Source organism: Oncorhynchus masou, unplaced genomic scaffold (genome assembly GCF_036934945.1).
Source record: "Oncorhynchus masou masou isolate Uvic2021 unplaced genomic scaffold, UVic_Omas_1.1 unplaced_scaffold_758, whole genome shotgun sequence".
NCBI lineage: Eukaryota > Metazoa > Chordata > Actinopteri > Salmoniformes > Salmonidae > Oncorhynchus > Oncorhynchus masou.
Window position 1 is genome coordinate 199,069 of NW_027014045.1, and position 18,322 is coordinate 217,390.

The following is an 18,322-nucleotide window of genomic DNA, read 5'->3' on the forward strand; positions in this document are numbered from 1 at the left end:
GCTTGATGCTTTGATAAGCTCCTTTCCTGAGGACGGCTCACCTCTCACAGTCCTGGGCGACTTTAACCTCCCCACGTCTACCTTTGACTCATTCCTCTCTGCCTCCTTCTTTCCACTCCTCTCCTCTTTTGACCTCACCCTCTCACCTTCCCCCCTACTCACAAGGCAGGCAATACGCTCGACCTCATCTTTACTAGATGCTGTTCTTCCACTAACCTCATTGCAACTCCCCTCCAAGTCTCCGACCACTACCTTGTATCCTTTTCCCTCTCGCTCTCATCCAACACTTCCACACTGCCCCTACTCGGATGGTATCGCGCCGTCCCAACCTTCGCTCTCTCTCCCCCGCTACTCTCTCCTCTTCCATCCTATCATCTCTTCCCTCTGCTCATACCTTCTCCAACCTATCTCCTGATTCTGCCTCCTCAACCCTCCTCTCTTCCCTTTCTGCATCCTTTGACTCTCTATGTCCCCTATCCTCCAGGCCGGCTCGGTCCTCCCCTCCCGCTCCGTGGCTCGACGACTCATTGCGAGCTCACAGAACAGTGCTCGGGGCAGCCGAGCGGAAATGGAGGAAAACTCGCCTCCCTGCGGACCTGGCATCCTTTCACTCCCTCCTCTCTACATTTTCCTCCTCTGTCTCTGCTGCTAAAGCCACTTTCTACCACTCTAAATTCCAAGCATCTGCCTCTAACCCTAGGAAGCTCTTTGCCACCTTCTCCTCCCTCCTGAATCCTCCTCCCCCTCCCCCCCTCCCCTCTCTGCAGATGACTTCGTCAACCATTTTGAAAAGAAGATCGACGACATCCGATCCTCGTTTGCTAAGTTAAACGACACCGCTGGTTCTGCTCACACTGCCCTACCCTGTGCTCTGACCTCTTTCTCCCCTCTCTCTCCAGATGAAATCTCGCTTCTTGTGACGGCCGGCCGCCCAACAACCTGCCCGCTTGACCCTATCCCCTCCTCTCTTCTCCAGACCATTTCCGGAGACCTTCTCCCTTACCTCACCTCGCTCATCAACTCATCCCTGACCGCTGGCTACGTCCCTTCCGTCTTCAAGAGAGCGAGAGTTGCACCCCCTTCTGAAAAAACCTACACTCGACCCCTCCGATGTCAACAACTACAGACCAGTATCCCTTCTTTCTTTTCTCTCCAAAACTCTTGAACGTGCCGTCCTTGGCCAGCTCTCCCGCTATCTCTCTCAGAATGACCTTCTTGATCCAAATCAGTCAGGTTTCAAGACTAGTCATTCAACTGAGACTGCTCTTCTCTGTATCACGGAGGCGCTCCGCACTGCTAAAGCTAACTCTCTCTCCTCTGCTCTCATCCTTCTAGACCTATCGGCTGCCTTCGATACTGTGAACCATCAGATCCTCCTCTCCACCCTCTCCGAGTTGGGCATCTCCGGCGCGGCCCACGCTTGGATTGCGTCCTACCTGACAGGTCGCTCCTACCAGGTGGCGTGGCGAGAATCTGTCTCCTCGCCACGCTCTCACCACTGGTGTCCCCCAGGGCTCTGTTCTAGGCCCTCTCCTATTCTCGCTATACACCAAGTCACTTGGCTCTGTCATAACCTCACATGGTCTCTCCTATCATTGCTATGCAGACGACACACAATTAATCTTCTCCTTTCCCCCTTCTGATGACCAGGTGGCGAATCGCATCTCTGCATGTCTGGCAGACATATCAGTGTGGATGACGGATCACCACCTCAAGCTGAACCTCGGCAAGACGGAGCTGCTCTTCCTCCCGGGGAAGGACTGCCCGTTCCATGATCTCGCCATCACGGTTGACAACTCCATTGTGTCCTCCTCCCAGAGCGCTAAGAACCTTGGCGTGATCCTGGACAACACCCTGTCGTTCTCAACTAACATCATGGCGGTGGCCCGTTCCTGTAGGTTCATGCTCTACAACATCCGCAGAGTACGACCCTGCCTCACACAGGAAGCGGCGCAGGTCCTAATCCAGGCACTTGTCATCTCCCGTCTGGATTACTGCAACTCGCTGTTGGCTGGGCTCCCTGCCTGTGCCATTAAACCCCTACAACTCATCCAGAACGCCGCAGCCCGTCTGGTGTTCAACCTTCCCAAGTTCTCTCACGTCACCCCGCTCCTCCGCTCTCTCCACTGGCTTCCAGTTGAAGCTCGCATCCGCTACAAGACCATGGTGCTTGCCTACGGAGCTGTGAGGGGAACGGCACCGCAGTACCTCCAGGCTCTGATCAGGCCCTACACCCAAACAAGGGCACTGCGTTCATCCACCTCTGGCCTGCTCGCCTCCCTACCACTGAGGAAGTACAGTTCCCGCTCAGCCCAGTCAAAACTGTTCGCTGCTCTGGCCCCCCAATGGTGGAACAAACTCCCTCACGACGCCAGGACAGCGGAGTCAATCACCACCTTCCGGAGACACCTGAAACCCCACCTCTTCAAGGAATACCTAGGATAGGATAAAGTAATCCTTCTCACCCCCCTTAAATGATTTAGATGCACTATTGTAAAGTGGCTGTTCCACTGGATGTCAGAAGGTGAATTCACCAATTTGTAAGTCGCTCTGGATAAGAGCGTCTGCTAAATGACTTAAATGTAATGATGTAAATGTCTAGAGGTCCTAGCTACATGGTCTGTAACCTGACTCTCTAGGGGTCCTAGCTACATGGTCTGTAACCTGACTGTCTAGAGGTCCTAGCTACATGGTCTGTAACCTGACTCATTATGTCTAGGGGTCCTAGTTACATGGTCTGTAACCTGACTGTCTAGAGGTCCTAGCTACATGGTCTGTAACCTGACTCTCTAGGGGTGCCTAGCTACATGGTCTGTAACCTGACTGTCTAGGGGTCCTAGCTACATGGTCTGTAACCTGACTGTCTAGGGGTCCTAGTTACATGGTCTGTAACCTGACTTGTCTGTAGGCGTCCTCGTTAAATGGTCTTTAACCTGAATGAATGTGTGCATTTATGTGAGAAATCAGCGTTTGAGAACCGTGCTGGATTACCTTAGGTCCATGACCAGCTCGGTCTTGACTCCTTTGAGTTGGTGAGCCCAAGAGGATTTGAATGTTCAGATGGTGACCGAAACAAATAGATACAAAAAGGACCCCTAGAAACATGCATGCCTAAAGGACCCCTAGAAACAGGCATCCCTAAAGGACCCTAGAAACAGGCTGGCCTAAAGGACCCCTAGAAACAGACATCCCTAAAGGACCCCTAGAAACAGACATCCCTAAAGGAGCACTAGAAACAGGCATGCCTAAAGGAGCACTAGAAACAGGCATGCCTAAAGGACCCCTAGAAACAGGCATCCCTAAAGGAGCACTAGAGACAGGCATGCCTAAAGGAGCACTAGAAACAGGCATCCCTAAAGGACCACTAGAAACAGGCATCCCTAAAGGAGCACTAGAAACAGGCATCCCTAAAGGAGCACTAGAAACAGGCATGCCTAAAGGAGCACTAGAAACAGGCATCCCTAAAGGAGCACTAGAAACAGGCATCCCTAAAGGACCACTAGAAACAGGCATCCCTAAAGGAGCACTAGAAACAGGCATGCCTAAAGGAGCACTAGAAACAGGCATGCCTAAAGGACCCCAAGAATATAAGGTGAATTCACCAATTTGTAAGTCGCTCTGGATAAGAGCGTCTGCCAAATGACATAAATGTAAATGTAAGAAACAGGCATCCCTAAAGGACCACTAGAAACAGGCATGCCTAAAGGAGCACTAGAAACAGGCATGCCTAAAGGAGCACTAGAAACAGGCATGCCTAAAGGAGCACTAGAAACAGGCATCCCTAAAAGACCACTATAAACAAAAGAAAAGCCTGGATGGCCACTAAACCAACCAGCAACCTCACAGCTCTCAAACAGGGACCCTGACTGACAATCCCTAATTGCTTATCAACCAGGCTCAGCACATGTACAAGGTTGCTGCTGGCCCCTGGGGAACGGAGTGTGGAAGTGCTAGTGTGCCGTCTAAACTACCTAACCATTTCCCGAACATGTGACGCACGTCTGTAAGCAGACAATTAATTATGCATTGGCAAATCCATATTAACAGAGTGATGTGGAGAGTCCGATTTTTACTTTTAAATGTATGTCAAACAAAACCAATGATTGCAATATTAAACAAACCATACAACTTTTAAACACACACACACACACACACACACACACACACACACACACACGTGAAGGCAGTAAAAATCCTCCTCAGTGATTCATCACATTCTGACGGCTTGGCGACGGGAGATAGTGTTTCACTGGGGCTGTCTGAGCATGTAAATGAAATGAAGGGGTGTGACGGTGAGTGAGAACTGTGTGTGTGTGTGTGTGTGAGTGTGTGTGAGAGAGTGAGTGAGTGAGAGAATGAGTGAGTGAGAGAATGAGTGAGTGAGTGAGTGTGTGTGAGTGAGTGAGTGAGTGAGTGAGTGAGTGAGTGAGTGAGTGAGTGAGTGAGTGAGTGAGTGAGTGAGTGTGTGTGTCCACGTCCGTGTACATCTGTGTGCTTGTGCAATCCCCAGTGTGTGTGAAGGTGACTCCTACCTCCTCTCAGCAGCTCAGTGTGCAGGTAGGCCAGCCCCCGTGTGACAGAGTGTGTGAGGCGACAACAGCTGACCCAGTCTCCTGTCTGCAGACTCAGGTACTGACACAGAGAACCCTGGAGAGGAGAACAACAACATGTCTTTACTATTTCATCATAGACACACGGTTGTCAGCTCACTTCCCACCAGATTTTTACAGAGGAAAAGGAGGACAATGAGGTAGAGGAGGATGAGGAAGAGGTGGAGGAGGAAGAAGAAGAGGAAGTGGAAGAGGTGGAGGGGGAAGAGATGGAGGAGGAAGAGGTGTAGGAGGAAGAGGTGGAGGAGGAAGAGGTGGAGGAGGAAGAAGAAGAGGAAGTGGAAGAGGTGGAGGGGGAGGAGGATAGGATAAAGTAATCCTTCCACCCCCCCCCCCCCTTAAATGATTTAGATGCACTATTGTAAAGTGGCTGTTCCACTGGATGTCATAAGGTGAATTCACCAATTTGTAAGTCGCTCTGGATAAGAGCGCCTGCCAAATGACTTAAATGTAATGTTAAATGTAGGAGGAAGAGGTGTAGGAGGAAGAGATGTAGGAGGAAGAGATGTAGGAGGAAGAGGTGTAGGAGGAAGAGATGTAGGAGGAAGAGGTGTAGGAGGAAGAAGAAGAGGAAGTGGAAGAGGTGGAGGGGGAAGAAGAAGAGGAGAGGAAGAGGTGGAGGAGGAAGAGATGGAGGAGGAAGAGGTGTAGGAGGAAGAGGTGTAGGAGGAAGAGGTGTAGGAGGAAGAGGTGTAGGAGGAAGAAGAAGAGGAAGTGGAAGAGGTGGAGGGGGAAGAAGAAGAGGAGAGGAAGAGGTGGGAGGAGGAAGAGATGGAGGAGGAAGAGGTGTAGGAGGAAGAGGTGTAGGAGGAAGAAGAAGAGGAAGTGGAAGAGGTGGAGGGGGAAGAAGAAGAGGAGAGGAAGAGGTGGAGGAGGAAGAGATGGAGGAGGAAGAGGTGTAGGAGGAAGAGGTGTAGGAGGAAGAGGTGGAGGAGGAAGAGGTGTAGGAGGATGAAGTGGTGGAGGAAGAAGAGGTGTAGGAGGAAGAAGTGGTGAAGGAAGAGGTGGAGGAGGAAGAGGTGCAGGAGGAAGAGGTGTAGGAGGAAGAGGTGGAGGAGCAAAAGTGGTGGAGGAAGAGGTGGAGGAGGAAGAGGTGGAGGAGGAAGAGGTGGAGGAGGAAGCAGTGTAGGAGGAAGAGGTGTAGGAGGAAGCAGTGTAGGAGGAAGCAGTGTAGGAGGAAGAGGTAGTGGAGAAAGAGGTGGAGGAGGAAGCAGTGTAGGAGGAAGAGGTAGTGGAGGAAGAGGTGGAGGAGGAATCAGTGTAGGAGGAAGAGGTGGAGGAGGAAGCAGTGTAGGAGGAAGAGGTGGAGGAGGAAGCAGTGTAGGAGGAAGAGGTGGAGGAGGAAGAGGTAGAGGAGGAAGAGGTGGAGGAGGAAGCAGTGTAGGAGGAAGAGGTGTAGGAGGAAGAGGTAGTGGAGGAAGAGGTGGAGGAGGAAGCAGTGTAGGAGGAAGAGGTGGAGGAGGAAGAGGTGGAGGAGGAAGCAGTGGAGGAGGAAGAGGTGGAGGAGGAAGCAGTGTAGGAGGAAGAGGTGTAGGAGGAAGAGGTAGTGGAGGAAGAGGTGGAGGAGGAAGCAGTGTAGGAGGAAGAGGTGGGAGGAGGAAGCAGTGGAGGAGGAAGAGGTGGAGGAGGAAGAGGTAGTGGAGGAAGAGGTGGAGGAGGAAGAGGTAGTGGAGTAAGAGGTGGAGGAGGAAGAGGTGGAGGAGGAAGCAGTGTAGGAGGAAGAGGTGGAGGAGGAAGAGGTAGTGGAGGAAGAGGTAGTGGAGGAAGAGGTAGTGGAGGAAGAGGTGGAGGAAGAGGTGGAGGAGGAAGAGGTAGTGGAGGAAGAGGTGGAGGAAGAGGTGGAGGAGGAAGCAGTGTAGGAGGAAGAGGTGGAGGAGGAAGAGGTAGTGGAGGAAGAGGTAGTGGAGGAAGAGGTGGGAGGAAGAGGTGGAGGAGGAAGAGGTAGTGAAGGAAGAGGTGGAGGAGGAAGCAGTAGGAGGAAGAGGTGGAGGAGGAAGAGGTGGAGGAGGAAGAAGAAGAGGAAGTGGAAGAGGTGGAGGGGGAGGAGGATAGGATAAAGTAATCCTTCAACCCCCCCCCCCCTTAAATGATTTAGATGCACTATTGTAAAGTGGCTGTTCCACTGGATGTCATAAGGTGAATTCACCAATTTGTAAGTCGCTCTGGATAAGAGCGTCTGCCAAATGACTTAAATGTAATGTTAAATGTAGGAGGAAGAGGTGTAGGAGGAAGAGATGTAGGAGGAAGAGGTGTAGGAGGAAGAGATGTAGGAGGAAGAGGTGTAGGAGGAAGAAGAAGAGGAAGTGGAAGAGGTGGAGGGGGAAGAAGAAGAGGAGAGGAAGAGGTGGAGGAGGAAGAGATGGAGGAGGAAGAGGTGTAGGAGGAAGAGGTGTAGGAGGAAGAGGTGTAGGAGGAAGAGGTGTAGGAGGAAGAAGAAGAGGAAGTGGAAGAGGTGGAGGGGGAAGAAGAAGAGGAGAGGAAGAGGTGGAGGAGGAAGAGATGGAGGAGGAAGAGGTGTAGGAGGAAGAGGTGTAGGAGGAAGAAGAAGAGGAAGTGGAAGAGGTGGAGGGGGAAGAAGAAGAGGAGAGGAAGAGGTGGAGGAGGAAGAGATGGAGGAGGAAGAGGTGTAGGAGGAAGAGGTGTAGGAGGAAGAGGTGGAGGAGGAAGAGGTGTAGGAGGATGAAGTGGTGGAGGAAGAAGAGGTGTAGGAGGAAGAAGTGGTGAAGGAAGAGGTGGAGGAGGAAGAGGTGCAGGAGGAAGAGGTGTAGGAGGAAGAGGTGGAGGAGCAAAAAGTGGTGGAGGAAGAGGTGGAGGAGGAAGAGGTGGAGGAGGAAGAGGTGGAGGAGGAAGCAGTGTAGGAGGAAGAGGTGTAGGAGGAAGCAGTGTAGGAGGAAGAGGTGTAGGAGGAAGAGGTAGTGGAGAAAGAGGTGGAGGAGGAAGCAGTGTAGGAGGAAGAGGTAGTGGAGGAAGAGGTGGAGGAGGAATCAGTGTAGGAGGAAGAGGTGGAGGAGGAAGCAGTGTAGGAGGAAGAGGTGGAGGAGGAAGCAGTGTAGGAGGAAGAGGTGGAGGAGGAAGAGGTAGAGGAGGAAGAGGTGGAGGAGGAAGCAGTGTAGGAGGAAGAGGTGTAGGAGGAAGAGGTAGTGGAGGAAGAGGTGGAGGAGGAAGCAGTGTAGGAGGAAGAGGTGGAGGAGGAAGAGGTGGAGGAGGAAGCAGTGGAGGAGGAAGAGGTGGAGGAGGAAGCAGTGTAGGAGGAAGAGGTGTAGGAGGAAGAGGTAGTGGAGGAAGAGGTGGAGGAGGAAGCAGTGTAGGAGGAAGAGGTGGAGGAGGAAGCAGTGGAGGAGGAAGAGGTGGAGGAGGAAGAGGTAGTGGAGGAAGAGGTGGAGGAGGAAGAGGTAGTGGAGTAAGAGGTGGAGGAGGAAGAGGTGGAGGAGGAAGCAGTGTAGGAGGAAGAGGTGGAGGAGGAAGAGGTAGTGGAGGAAGAGGTAGTGGAGGAAGAGGTAGTGGAGGAAGAGGTGGAGGAAGAGGTGGAGGAGGAAGAGGTAGTGGAGGAAGAGGTGGAGGAAGAGGTGGAGGAGGAAGCAGTGTAGGAGGAAGAGGTGGAGGAGGAAGAGGTAGTGGAGGAAGAGGTAGTGGAGGAAGAGGTGGAGGAAGAGGTGGAGGAGGAAGAGGTAGTGAAGGAAGAGGTGGAGGAGGAAGCAGTGTAGGAGGAAGAGGTAGTGGAGGAAGAGGTGGAGGAAGAGGTGGAGGAAGGAGAAGGAAGAAGAGGTGGAGGAGGAAGGGGTAGTGGAGGAAGAGGTGGAGGAGGAAGCAGTGTAGGAGGAAGAGGTGGAGGAGGAAGCAGTGTAGGAGGAAGAGGTGGAGGAGGAAGAGGTAGTGGAGGAAGAGGAGGAAGAGGTGGAGGAGGAAGAGGTAGTGGAGGAAGAGGTGGAGGAAGAGGTGGAGGAGGAAGCAGTGTAGGAGGAAGAGGTGGAGGAGGAAGAGGTAGTGGAGGAAGAGGTAGTGGAGGAAGAGGTGGAGGAGGAAGAGGTAGTGGAGGAAGAGGTGGAGGAGGAGAATGAAGTGGAAGAGCAAACAATCCACATAAAATCATGGAGAACAGCATCACTGGAGTCTGGGAGGAAAATGTTATACACATTGCTGAACTGAGGATGACGTCTGCGTTCCAAATGGGACCCTATTCCTTATGGGTACTGGTCAAAGGTAGTCCACTATATAAGGATTAGGGTGCCATTTGTGATTCCGGCTATGACGCACAGCCACAGAGAACAGTGAGAGTCCAAGGACCTGAGGAATATAGTCAATTAGAACTACGTTATATTACTATAGAACAGACACATCATGAGCCCTGGCTGAGTCCTGGTTGTCATGGTGACATAATGGCTACAGGAACAGAGAGAGAGAGAGAGAGAGAGAGAGAGAGAGAGAAAGAGAGAGACAACCAAACAAACCAAAACAAAGGCAAAGTCTTCTCATGCTTTGTTGATTTCAAAAAGCCTTCCTTCGACTCAATTTGTCATGAGGGTCTGCTATACAAATTGATGGAAAGTGGTGTTTGGGGTAAAACATACGACATTATAAAATCCATGAACACAAACAACAAGTGTGCTGTTAAAATTGGCAAATAACACACATTTCTTCCCACAGGGCCGTGGGGTGAGACAGGGATGCAGCTTAAGCCCCACCCTCTTCTACATATATATCAATGGATTGGTGAGGGCACTAGATGTCCTGGCCATAGAGAATTTATTTTCTTTGTTATTTTTGTATTTAGTCTTCAGTGTCAATAAACATGCTGCGCTTTGGTCCTCACCTACACTAGAACAGGCTGCAGCACCCGGCCTCACCCTACTAGAATCTGAAGTCAAACGTCTACTGTTTGCTGATGATCTGGTGCTTCTGTCACCAACCAAGGAGGGCCTACAGCAGCATCTTCTGCACAGATTCTGTCAGACCTGGGCCCTGACAGTAAATCTCAGTAAGACCAAAATATTGGTGTTCCAAAAAGGTCCAGTCGTCAGGACCACAAATACAAATTCCATCTAGACACCGTTGCCCTACAGCACACAAAGAACTATACATACCTTCTATGCCATCAAAAGGAACATAAAATTCAACATACCAATTAGGATCTGGCTAAAAATACTTGAATCAGTTATAGAACCCATTGCCCTTTATGGTTGTGAGGTCTGGGGTCCACTCACCAACCAAGGATTCACAAAATCTGACAAACACCAAATTGAGACTCTACATGCAGAATTCTGCAAAAATATCCTTTTGTGTACAACGTAGAACACCAAATAATGCAAGCAGAGCAGAATTAGGCCGATTCCATAACAAAGCCATCACCTAAAGAGAGATGAACCGGGAGAAGAGTCTTCTAAGCAAGCTGGTCCTGAGGCTCTGTTCACAAACACACCCCACAGAGCCCCAGGACAGCAGCACAATTAGACCCAACCAAATCATGAGAAAACAAAAAGATATTTACTTGACACATTGGAAAGAATTAACAAAAAAACAGAGCAAACTAGAATGCTATTTGGCCCTAAACAGAGAGTACACAGTCGCAGAAAACCTGACCACTGTGACTGACCCAAACTTAAGGAAAGCTTTGACTATGTACAGACTCAGTGAGCATAGCCTTGCTATTGAGAAAGGCCGCCGTAGGCAGACATGGCTCTCAAGAGAAGACAGGCTATGTGCTCACTGCCCACAAAATGAGGTGGAATCTGAGCTGCACTTCCTAACCTCCTGCCAGATGTATGACCATATTAGAGACGCATATTTCCCTCAGATTACACAGATCCACAAAGAATTTGAAAACAAATCCAATTTTGATAAACTCTCATATCTACTGGGTGAAATTCCACAGTGTGCCATCACAGCAGAAAGATGTGTGACCTGTTGCCACAAGAAAAGGGCAACCAGTGAAGAACAAACACCATTGTAAATACAACCCATATTTATGCTTATTTATTTTCCTTTGTGTACTTTAACTATTTGTACATTGTTACAACACTGTATATATATATAATATGACATTTGTAATGTCTTTATTGTTTTGACACTTCTGTATGTGTAATGTTTATTGTTAATTTTGATTGTTTATTTCACTTTTGTATAATATCTACCTCACTTGCTTTGGCAATGTTAACACGTTTCCCATGTCAATAAAGCCCCTTGAATTGAATTGAATTGAATTGAGAGAGAGAGAGAGAGAGTGACAGAGAGAAACAGAGAGAGGGAGAGAGAGAGAGAGAGAGAGAAACAGAGAGAGAGAAACAGAGAGAGAGAGAGAGAAACAGAGAGAGAGAGAGAGAGAGCACGACAGAGAGAGAGAGAGAGCGCGACAGAGAGAGAGAGAGAGAGAGAGCGCGACAGAGAGAGAGAGAGAGAGAGAGCACGACAGAGAGAGAGAGAGAGAGAGAGCGACAGAGAGAGAGAGAGAGAGAACATTATGCACCAAGGTGACTTGGTGTCTGGTAAAAAGAAATCTCACCCGATCATCGACAGAAATATCTGCTGAGACGATACAGAATCTATTCTATTCTAGTCAAATGACAGAGACGGGAAACCTTCTATTCTAGTCAAATGACAGAGACGGGAAACCTTCTATTCTAGTTCTATGACAGAGACAGGAAACCTTCTATTCTAGTTCTATGACAGAGAAAGGAAACCTTCTATTCTAGTTCTATGACAGAGACAGGAAACCTTCTATTCTAGTCAAATGACAGAGACAGGAAACCTTCTATTCTAGTCAAATGACAGAGACAGGAAACCTTCTATTCTAGTCAAATGACAGAGACAGGAAACCTTCTATTCTAGTCAAATGACAGAGACAGGAAACCTTCTATTCTAGTTCTATGACAGAGACAGGAAACCTTCTATTCTAGTCAAATGACAGAGACAGGAAACCTTCTATTCTAGTCAAATGACAGAGACAGGGAACCTTCTATTCTAGTTCTATGACAGAGACAGGAAACCTTCTATTCTAGTTCTATGACAGAGAAAGGAAACCTTCTATTCTAGTTCTATGACAGAGACAGGAAACCTTCTATTCTAGTCAAATGACAGAGACAGGAAACCTTCTATTCTAGTCAAATGACAGAGACAGGAAACCTTCTATTCTAGTCAAATGACAGAGACAGGAAACCTTCTATTCTAGTCAAATGACAGAGACAGGAAACCTTCTATTCTAGTTCTATGACAGAGACAGGAAACCTTCTATTCTAGTCAAATGACAGAGACAGGAAACCTTCTATTCTAGTCAAATGACAGAGACAGGAAACCTTCTATTCTAGTCAAATGACAGAGACAGGAAACCTTCTATTCTAGTCAAATGACAGAGACAGGAAACCTTCTATTCTAGTCAAATGACAGAGACAGGAAACCTTCTATTCTAGTCAAATGACAGAGACAGGAAACCTTCTATTCTAGTTCTATGACAGAGACAGGAAACCTTCTATTCTAGTTCTATGACAGAGACAGGAAACCTTCTATTCTAGTCAAATGACAGAGACAGGAAACCTTCTATTCTAGTTCTATGACAGAGACAGGAAACCTTCTATTCTAGTTCTATGACAGAGACAGGAAACCCTCTATTCTAGTCAAATGACAGAGAAAGGAAACCTTCTATTCTAGTTCTATGACAGATAAAGGAAACCTTCTATTCTAGTCAAATGACAGAGAAAGGAAACCTTCTATTATAGTCAAATGACAGAGAAAGGAAACCTTCTATTATAGTCAAATGACAGAGAAAGGAAACCTTCTATTCTAGTCAAATGACAGAGACAAGAAACCTTCTATTCTAGTCAAATGACAGAGAAAGGAAACCTTCTATTCTAGTCAAATGACAGAGACAGGAAACCTTCTATTCTAGTCAAATGACAGAGACAGGAAACCTTCTATTCTAGTTCTATGACAGAGACAGGGAACCTTCTATTCTAGTCAAATGACAGAGACAGGAAACCTTCTATTCTAGTCAAATGACAGAGACAGGAAACCTTCTATTCTAGTCAAATGACAGAGACAGGAAACCTTCTATTCTAGTCAAATGACAGAGACAGGAAACCTTCTATTCTAGTCAAATGACAGAGAAAGGAAACCTTCTATTCTAGTCTAATGACAGAGACAGGAAACCTTCTATTCTAGTTCTATGACAGAGACAGGAAACCTTCTATTCTAGTCAAATGACAGAGACAGGAAACCTTCTATTCTAGTCAAATGACAGAGACAGGAAACCTTCTATTCTAGTCAAATGACAGAGACAGGGAACCTTCTATTCTAGTTCTATGACAGAGACAGGAAACCTTCTATTCTAGTTCTATGACAGAGACAGGAAACCTTCTATTCTAGTTCTATGACAGAGACAGGAAACCCTCTATTCTAGTTCTATGACAGAGACAGGAAACCTTCTATTCTAGTCAAATGACAGAGACAGGAAACCTTCTATTCTAGTTCTATGACAGAGACAGGAAACCCTCTATTCTAGTTCTATGACAGAGACAGGGAACCTTCTATTCTAGTTCTATGACAGAGACAGGAAACCTTCTATTCTAGTCAAATGACAGAGACAGGGAACCTTCTATTCTAGTTCTATGACAGAGACAGGAAACCTTCTATTCTAGTTCTATGACAGAGACAGGAAACCCTCTATTCTAGTTCTATGACAGAGACAGGAAACCTTCTATTCTAGTCAAATGACAGAGACAGGAAACCTTCTATTCTAGTTCTATGACAGAGACAGGAAACCTTCTATTCTAGTCAAATGACAGAGACAGGAAACCTTCTATTCTAGTTCTATGACAGAGACAGGAAACCCTCTATTCTAGTTCTATGACAGAGACAGGGAACCTTCTATTCTAGTTCTATGACAGAGACAGGAAACCTTCTATTCTAGTCAAATGACAGAGACAGGGAACCTTCTATTCTAGTTCTATGACAGAGACAGGAAACCTTCTATTCTAGTTCTATGACAGAGACAGGAAACCTTCTATTCTAGTTCTATGACAGAGACAGGAAACCCTCTATTCTAGTTCTATGACAGAGACAGGAAACCTTCTATTCTAGTCAAATGACAGAGACAGGGAACCTTCTATTCTAGTTCTATGACAGAGACAGGAAACCTTCTATTCTAGTTCTATGACAGAGACAGGAAACCTTCTATTCTAGTTCTATGACAGAGACAGGAAACCTTCTATTCTAGTTCTATGACAGAGAAAGGAAACCTTCTATTCTAGTTCTATGACAGAGACAGGAAACCTTCTATTCTAGTCAAATGACAGAGACAGGAAACCTTCTATTCTAGTCAAATGACAGAGACAGGAAACCTTCTATTCTAGTCAAATGACAGAGACAGGAAACCTTCTATTCTAGTCAAATGACAGAGACAGGAAACCTTCTATTCTAGTTCTATGACAGAGACAGGAAACCTTCTATTCTAGTCAAATGACAGAGACAGGAAACCTTCTATTCTAGTCAAATGACAGAGACAGGAAACCTTCTATTCTAGTCAAATGACAGAGACAGGAAACCTTCTATTCTAGTCAAATGACAGAGACAGGAAACCTTATATTCTAGTCAAATGACAGAGACAGGAAACCTTCTATTCTAGTCAAATGACAGAGACAGGAAACCTTCTATTCTAGTTCTATGACAGAGACAGGAAACCTTCTATTCTAGTTCTATGACAGAGACAGGAAACCTTCTATTCTAGTCAAATGACAGAGACAGGAAACCTTCTATTCTAGTTCTATGACAGAGACAGGAAACCTTCTATTCTAGTTCTATGACAGAGACAGGAAACCCTCTATTCTAGTCAAATGACAGAGAAAGGAAACCTTCTATTCTAGTTCTATGACAGATAAAGGAAACCTTCTATTCTAGTCAAATGACAGAGAAAGGAAACCTTCTATTATAGTCAAATGACAGAGAAAGGAAACCTTCTATTATAGTCAAATGACAGAGAAAGGAAACCTTCTATTCTAGTCAAATGACAGAGACAAGAAACCTTCTATTCTAGTCAAATGACAGAGAAAGGAAACCTTCTATTCTAGTCAAATGACAGAGACAGGAAACCTTCTATTCTAGTCAAATGACAGAGACAGGAAACCTTCTATTCTAGTTCTATGACAGAGACAGGGAACCTTCTATTCTAGTCAAATGACAGAGACAGGAAACCTTCTATTCTAGTCAAATGACAGAGACAGGAAACCTTCTATTCTAGTCAAATGACAGAGACAGGAAACCTTCTATTCTAGTCAAATGACAGAGACAGGAAACCTTCTATTCTAGTCAAATGACAGAGAAAGGAAACCTTCTATTCTAGTCTAATGACAGAGACAGGAAACCTTCTATTCTAGTTCTATGACAGAGACAGGAAACCTTCTATTCTAGTCAAATGACAGAGACAGGAAACCTTCTATTCTAGTCAAATGACAGAGACAGGAAACCTTCTATTCTAGTCAAATGACAGAGACAGGGAACCTTCTATTCTAGTTCTATGACAGAGACAGGAAACCTTCTATTCTAGTTCTATGACAGAGACAGGAAACCTTCTATTCTAGTTCTATGACAGAGACAGGAAACCCTCTATTCTAGTTCTATGACAGAGACAGGAAACCTTCTATTCTAGTCAAATGACAGAGACAGGAAACCTTCTATTCTAGTTCTATGACAGAGACAGGAAACCCTCTATTCTAGTTCTATGACAGAGACAGGGAACCTTCTATTCTAGTTCTATGACAGAGACAGGAAACCTTCTATTCTAGTCAAATGACAGAGACAGGGAACCTTCTATTCTAGTTCTATGACAGAGACAGGAAACCTTCTATTCTAGTTCTATGACAGAGACAGGAAACCCTCTATTCTAGTTCTATGACAGAGACAGGAAACCTTCTATTCTAGTCAAATGACAGAGACAGGAAACCTTCTATTCTAGTTCTATGACAGAGACAGGAAACCTTCTATTCTAGTCAAATGACAGAGACAGGAAACCTTCTATTCTAGTTCTATGACAGAGACAGGAAACCCTCTATTCTAGTTCTATGACAGAGACAGGGAACCTTCTATTCTAGTTCTATGACAGAGACAGGAAACCTTCTATTCTAGTCAAATGACAGAGACAGGGAACCTTCTATTCTAGTTCTATGACAGAGACAGGAAACCTTCTATTCTAGTTCTATGACAGAGACAGGAAACCTTCTATTCTAGTTCTATGACAGAGACAGGAAACCCTCTATTCTAGTTCTATGACAGAGACAGGAAACCTTCTATTCTAGTCAAATGACAGAGACAGGGAACCTTCTATTCTAGTTCTATGACAGAGACAGGAAACCTTCTATTCTAGTTCTATGACAGAGACAGGAAACCTTCTATTCTAGTTCTATGACAGAGACAGGAAACCCTCTATTCTAGTTCTATGACAGAGACAGGAAACCTTCTATTCTAGTCAAATGACAGAGACAGGGAACCTTCTATTCTAGTTCTATGACAGAGACAGGAAACCTTCTATTCTAGTTCTATGACAGAGACAGGAAACCTTCTATTCTAGTTCTATGACAGAGACAGGAAACCTTCTATTCTAGTTCTATGACAGAGACAGGAAACCTTCTATTCTAGTTCTATGGCAGAGACAGGAAACCTTCTATTCTAGTCAAATGACAGAGAAAGGAAACCTTCTATTCTAGTCAAATGACAGAGACAGGAAACCTTCTATTCTAGTCAAATGACAGAGACAGGAAACATTCTATTCTAGTCAAATGACAGAGACAGGAAACCTTCTATTCTAGTCAAATGACAGAGACAGGAAACCTTCTATTCTAGTCAAATGACAGAGACAGGAAACCTTCTATTCTAGTTCTATGACAGAGACAGGAAACCTTCTATTCTAGTTCTATGACAGAGACAGGAAACCTTCTATTCTAGTTCTATGACAGAGACAGGAAACCTTCTATTCTAGTCAAATGACAGAGAAAGGAAACCTTCTATTCTAGTCAAATGACAGAGACAGGAAACCTTCTATTCTAGTCAAATGACAGAGACAGGAAACCTTCTATTCTAGTCAAATGACAGAGACAGGAAACCTTCTATTCTAGTTCTATGACAGAGACAGGAAACCTTCTATTCTAGTCAAATGACAGAGACAGGAAACCTTCTATTCTAGTCAAATGACAGAGACAGGAAACCTTCTATTCTAGTCAAATGACAGAGACAGGAAACCTTCTATTCTAGTCAAATGACAGAGACAGGAAACCTTCTATTCTAGTTCTATGACAGAGACAGGAAACCTTCTATTCTAGTCAAATGACAGAGACAGGAAACCTTCTATTCTAGTCAAATGACAGAGACAGGAAACCCTCTATTCTAGTTCTATGACAGAGACAGGAAACCCTCTATTCTAGTTCTATGACAGAGACAGGAAACCCTCTATTCTAGTTCTATGACAGAGACAGGAAACCTTCTATTCTAGTTCTATGACAGAGACAGGAAACCCTCTATTCTAGTCAAATGACAGAGAAAGGAAACCTTCTATTCTAGTCAAATGACAGAGAAAGGAAACCTTCTATTATAGTCAAATGACAGAGAAAGGAAACCTTCTATTCTAGTCAAATGACAGAGAAAGGAAACCTTCTATTATAGTCAAATGACAGAGAAAGGAAACCTTCTATTCTAGTCAAATGACAGAGACAAGAAACCTTCTATTCTAGTCAAATGACAGAGAAAGGAAACCTTCTACTCTAGTCAAATGACAGAGACAGGAAACCTTCTATTCTAGTCAAATGACAGAGACAGGAAACCTTCTATTCTAGTTCTATGACAGAGACAGGGAACCTTCTATTCTAGTCAAATGACAGAGACAGGAAACCTTCTATTCTAGTCAAATGACAGAGACAGGAAACCTTCTATTCTAGTCAAATGACAGAGACAGGAAACCTTCTATTCTAGTCAAATGACAGAGACAGGAAACCTTCTATTCTAGTCAAATGACAGAGAAAGGAAACCTTCTATTCTAGTCTAATGACAGAGACAGGAAACCTTCTATTCTAGTTCTATGACAGAGACAGGAAACCTTCTATTCTAGTCAAATGACAGAGACAGGAAACCTTCTATTCTAGTCAAATGACAGAGACAGGAAACCTTCTATTCTAGTCAAATGACAGAGACAGGGAACCTTCTATTCTAGTTCTATGACAGAGACAGGAAACCTTCTATTCTAGTTCTATGACAGAGACAGGAAACCTTCTATTCTAGTTCTATGACAGAGACAGGAAACCCTCTATTCTAGTTCTATGACAGAGACAGGAAACCTTCTATTCTAGTCAAATGACAGAGACAGGAAACCTTCTATTCTAGTTCTATGACAGAGACAGGAAACCCTCTATTCTAGTTCTATGACAGAGACAGGGAACCTTCTATTCTAGTTCTATGACAGAGACAGGAAACCTTCTATTCTAGTCAAATGACAGAGACAGGGAACCTTCTATTCTAGTTCTATGACAGAGACAGGAAACCTTCTATTCTAGTTCTATGACAGAGACAGGAAACCTTCTATTCTAGTTCTATGACAGAGACAGGAAACCCTCTATTCTAGTTCTATGACAGAGACAGGAAACCTTCTATTCTAGTCAAATGACAGAGACAGGAAACCTTCTATTCTAGTTCTATGACAGAGACAGGAAACCTTCTATTCTAGTCAAATGACAGAGACAGGAAAC

At 45.5% G+C, this 18,322-nt stretch overlaps 1 pseudogene; it reads right to left on the bottom strand.

Annotated features, from left to right (window-relative positions):
* Positions 1-18,322, bottom strand: part of LOC135537370 (bone morphogenetic protein receptor type-2-like) — a 123,560-nt pseudogene that overhangs the window by 17,034 nt on the left and 88,204 nt on the right.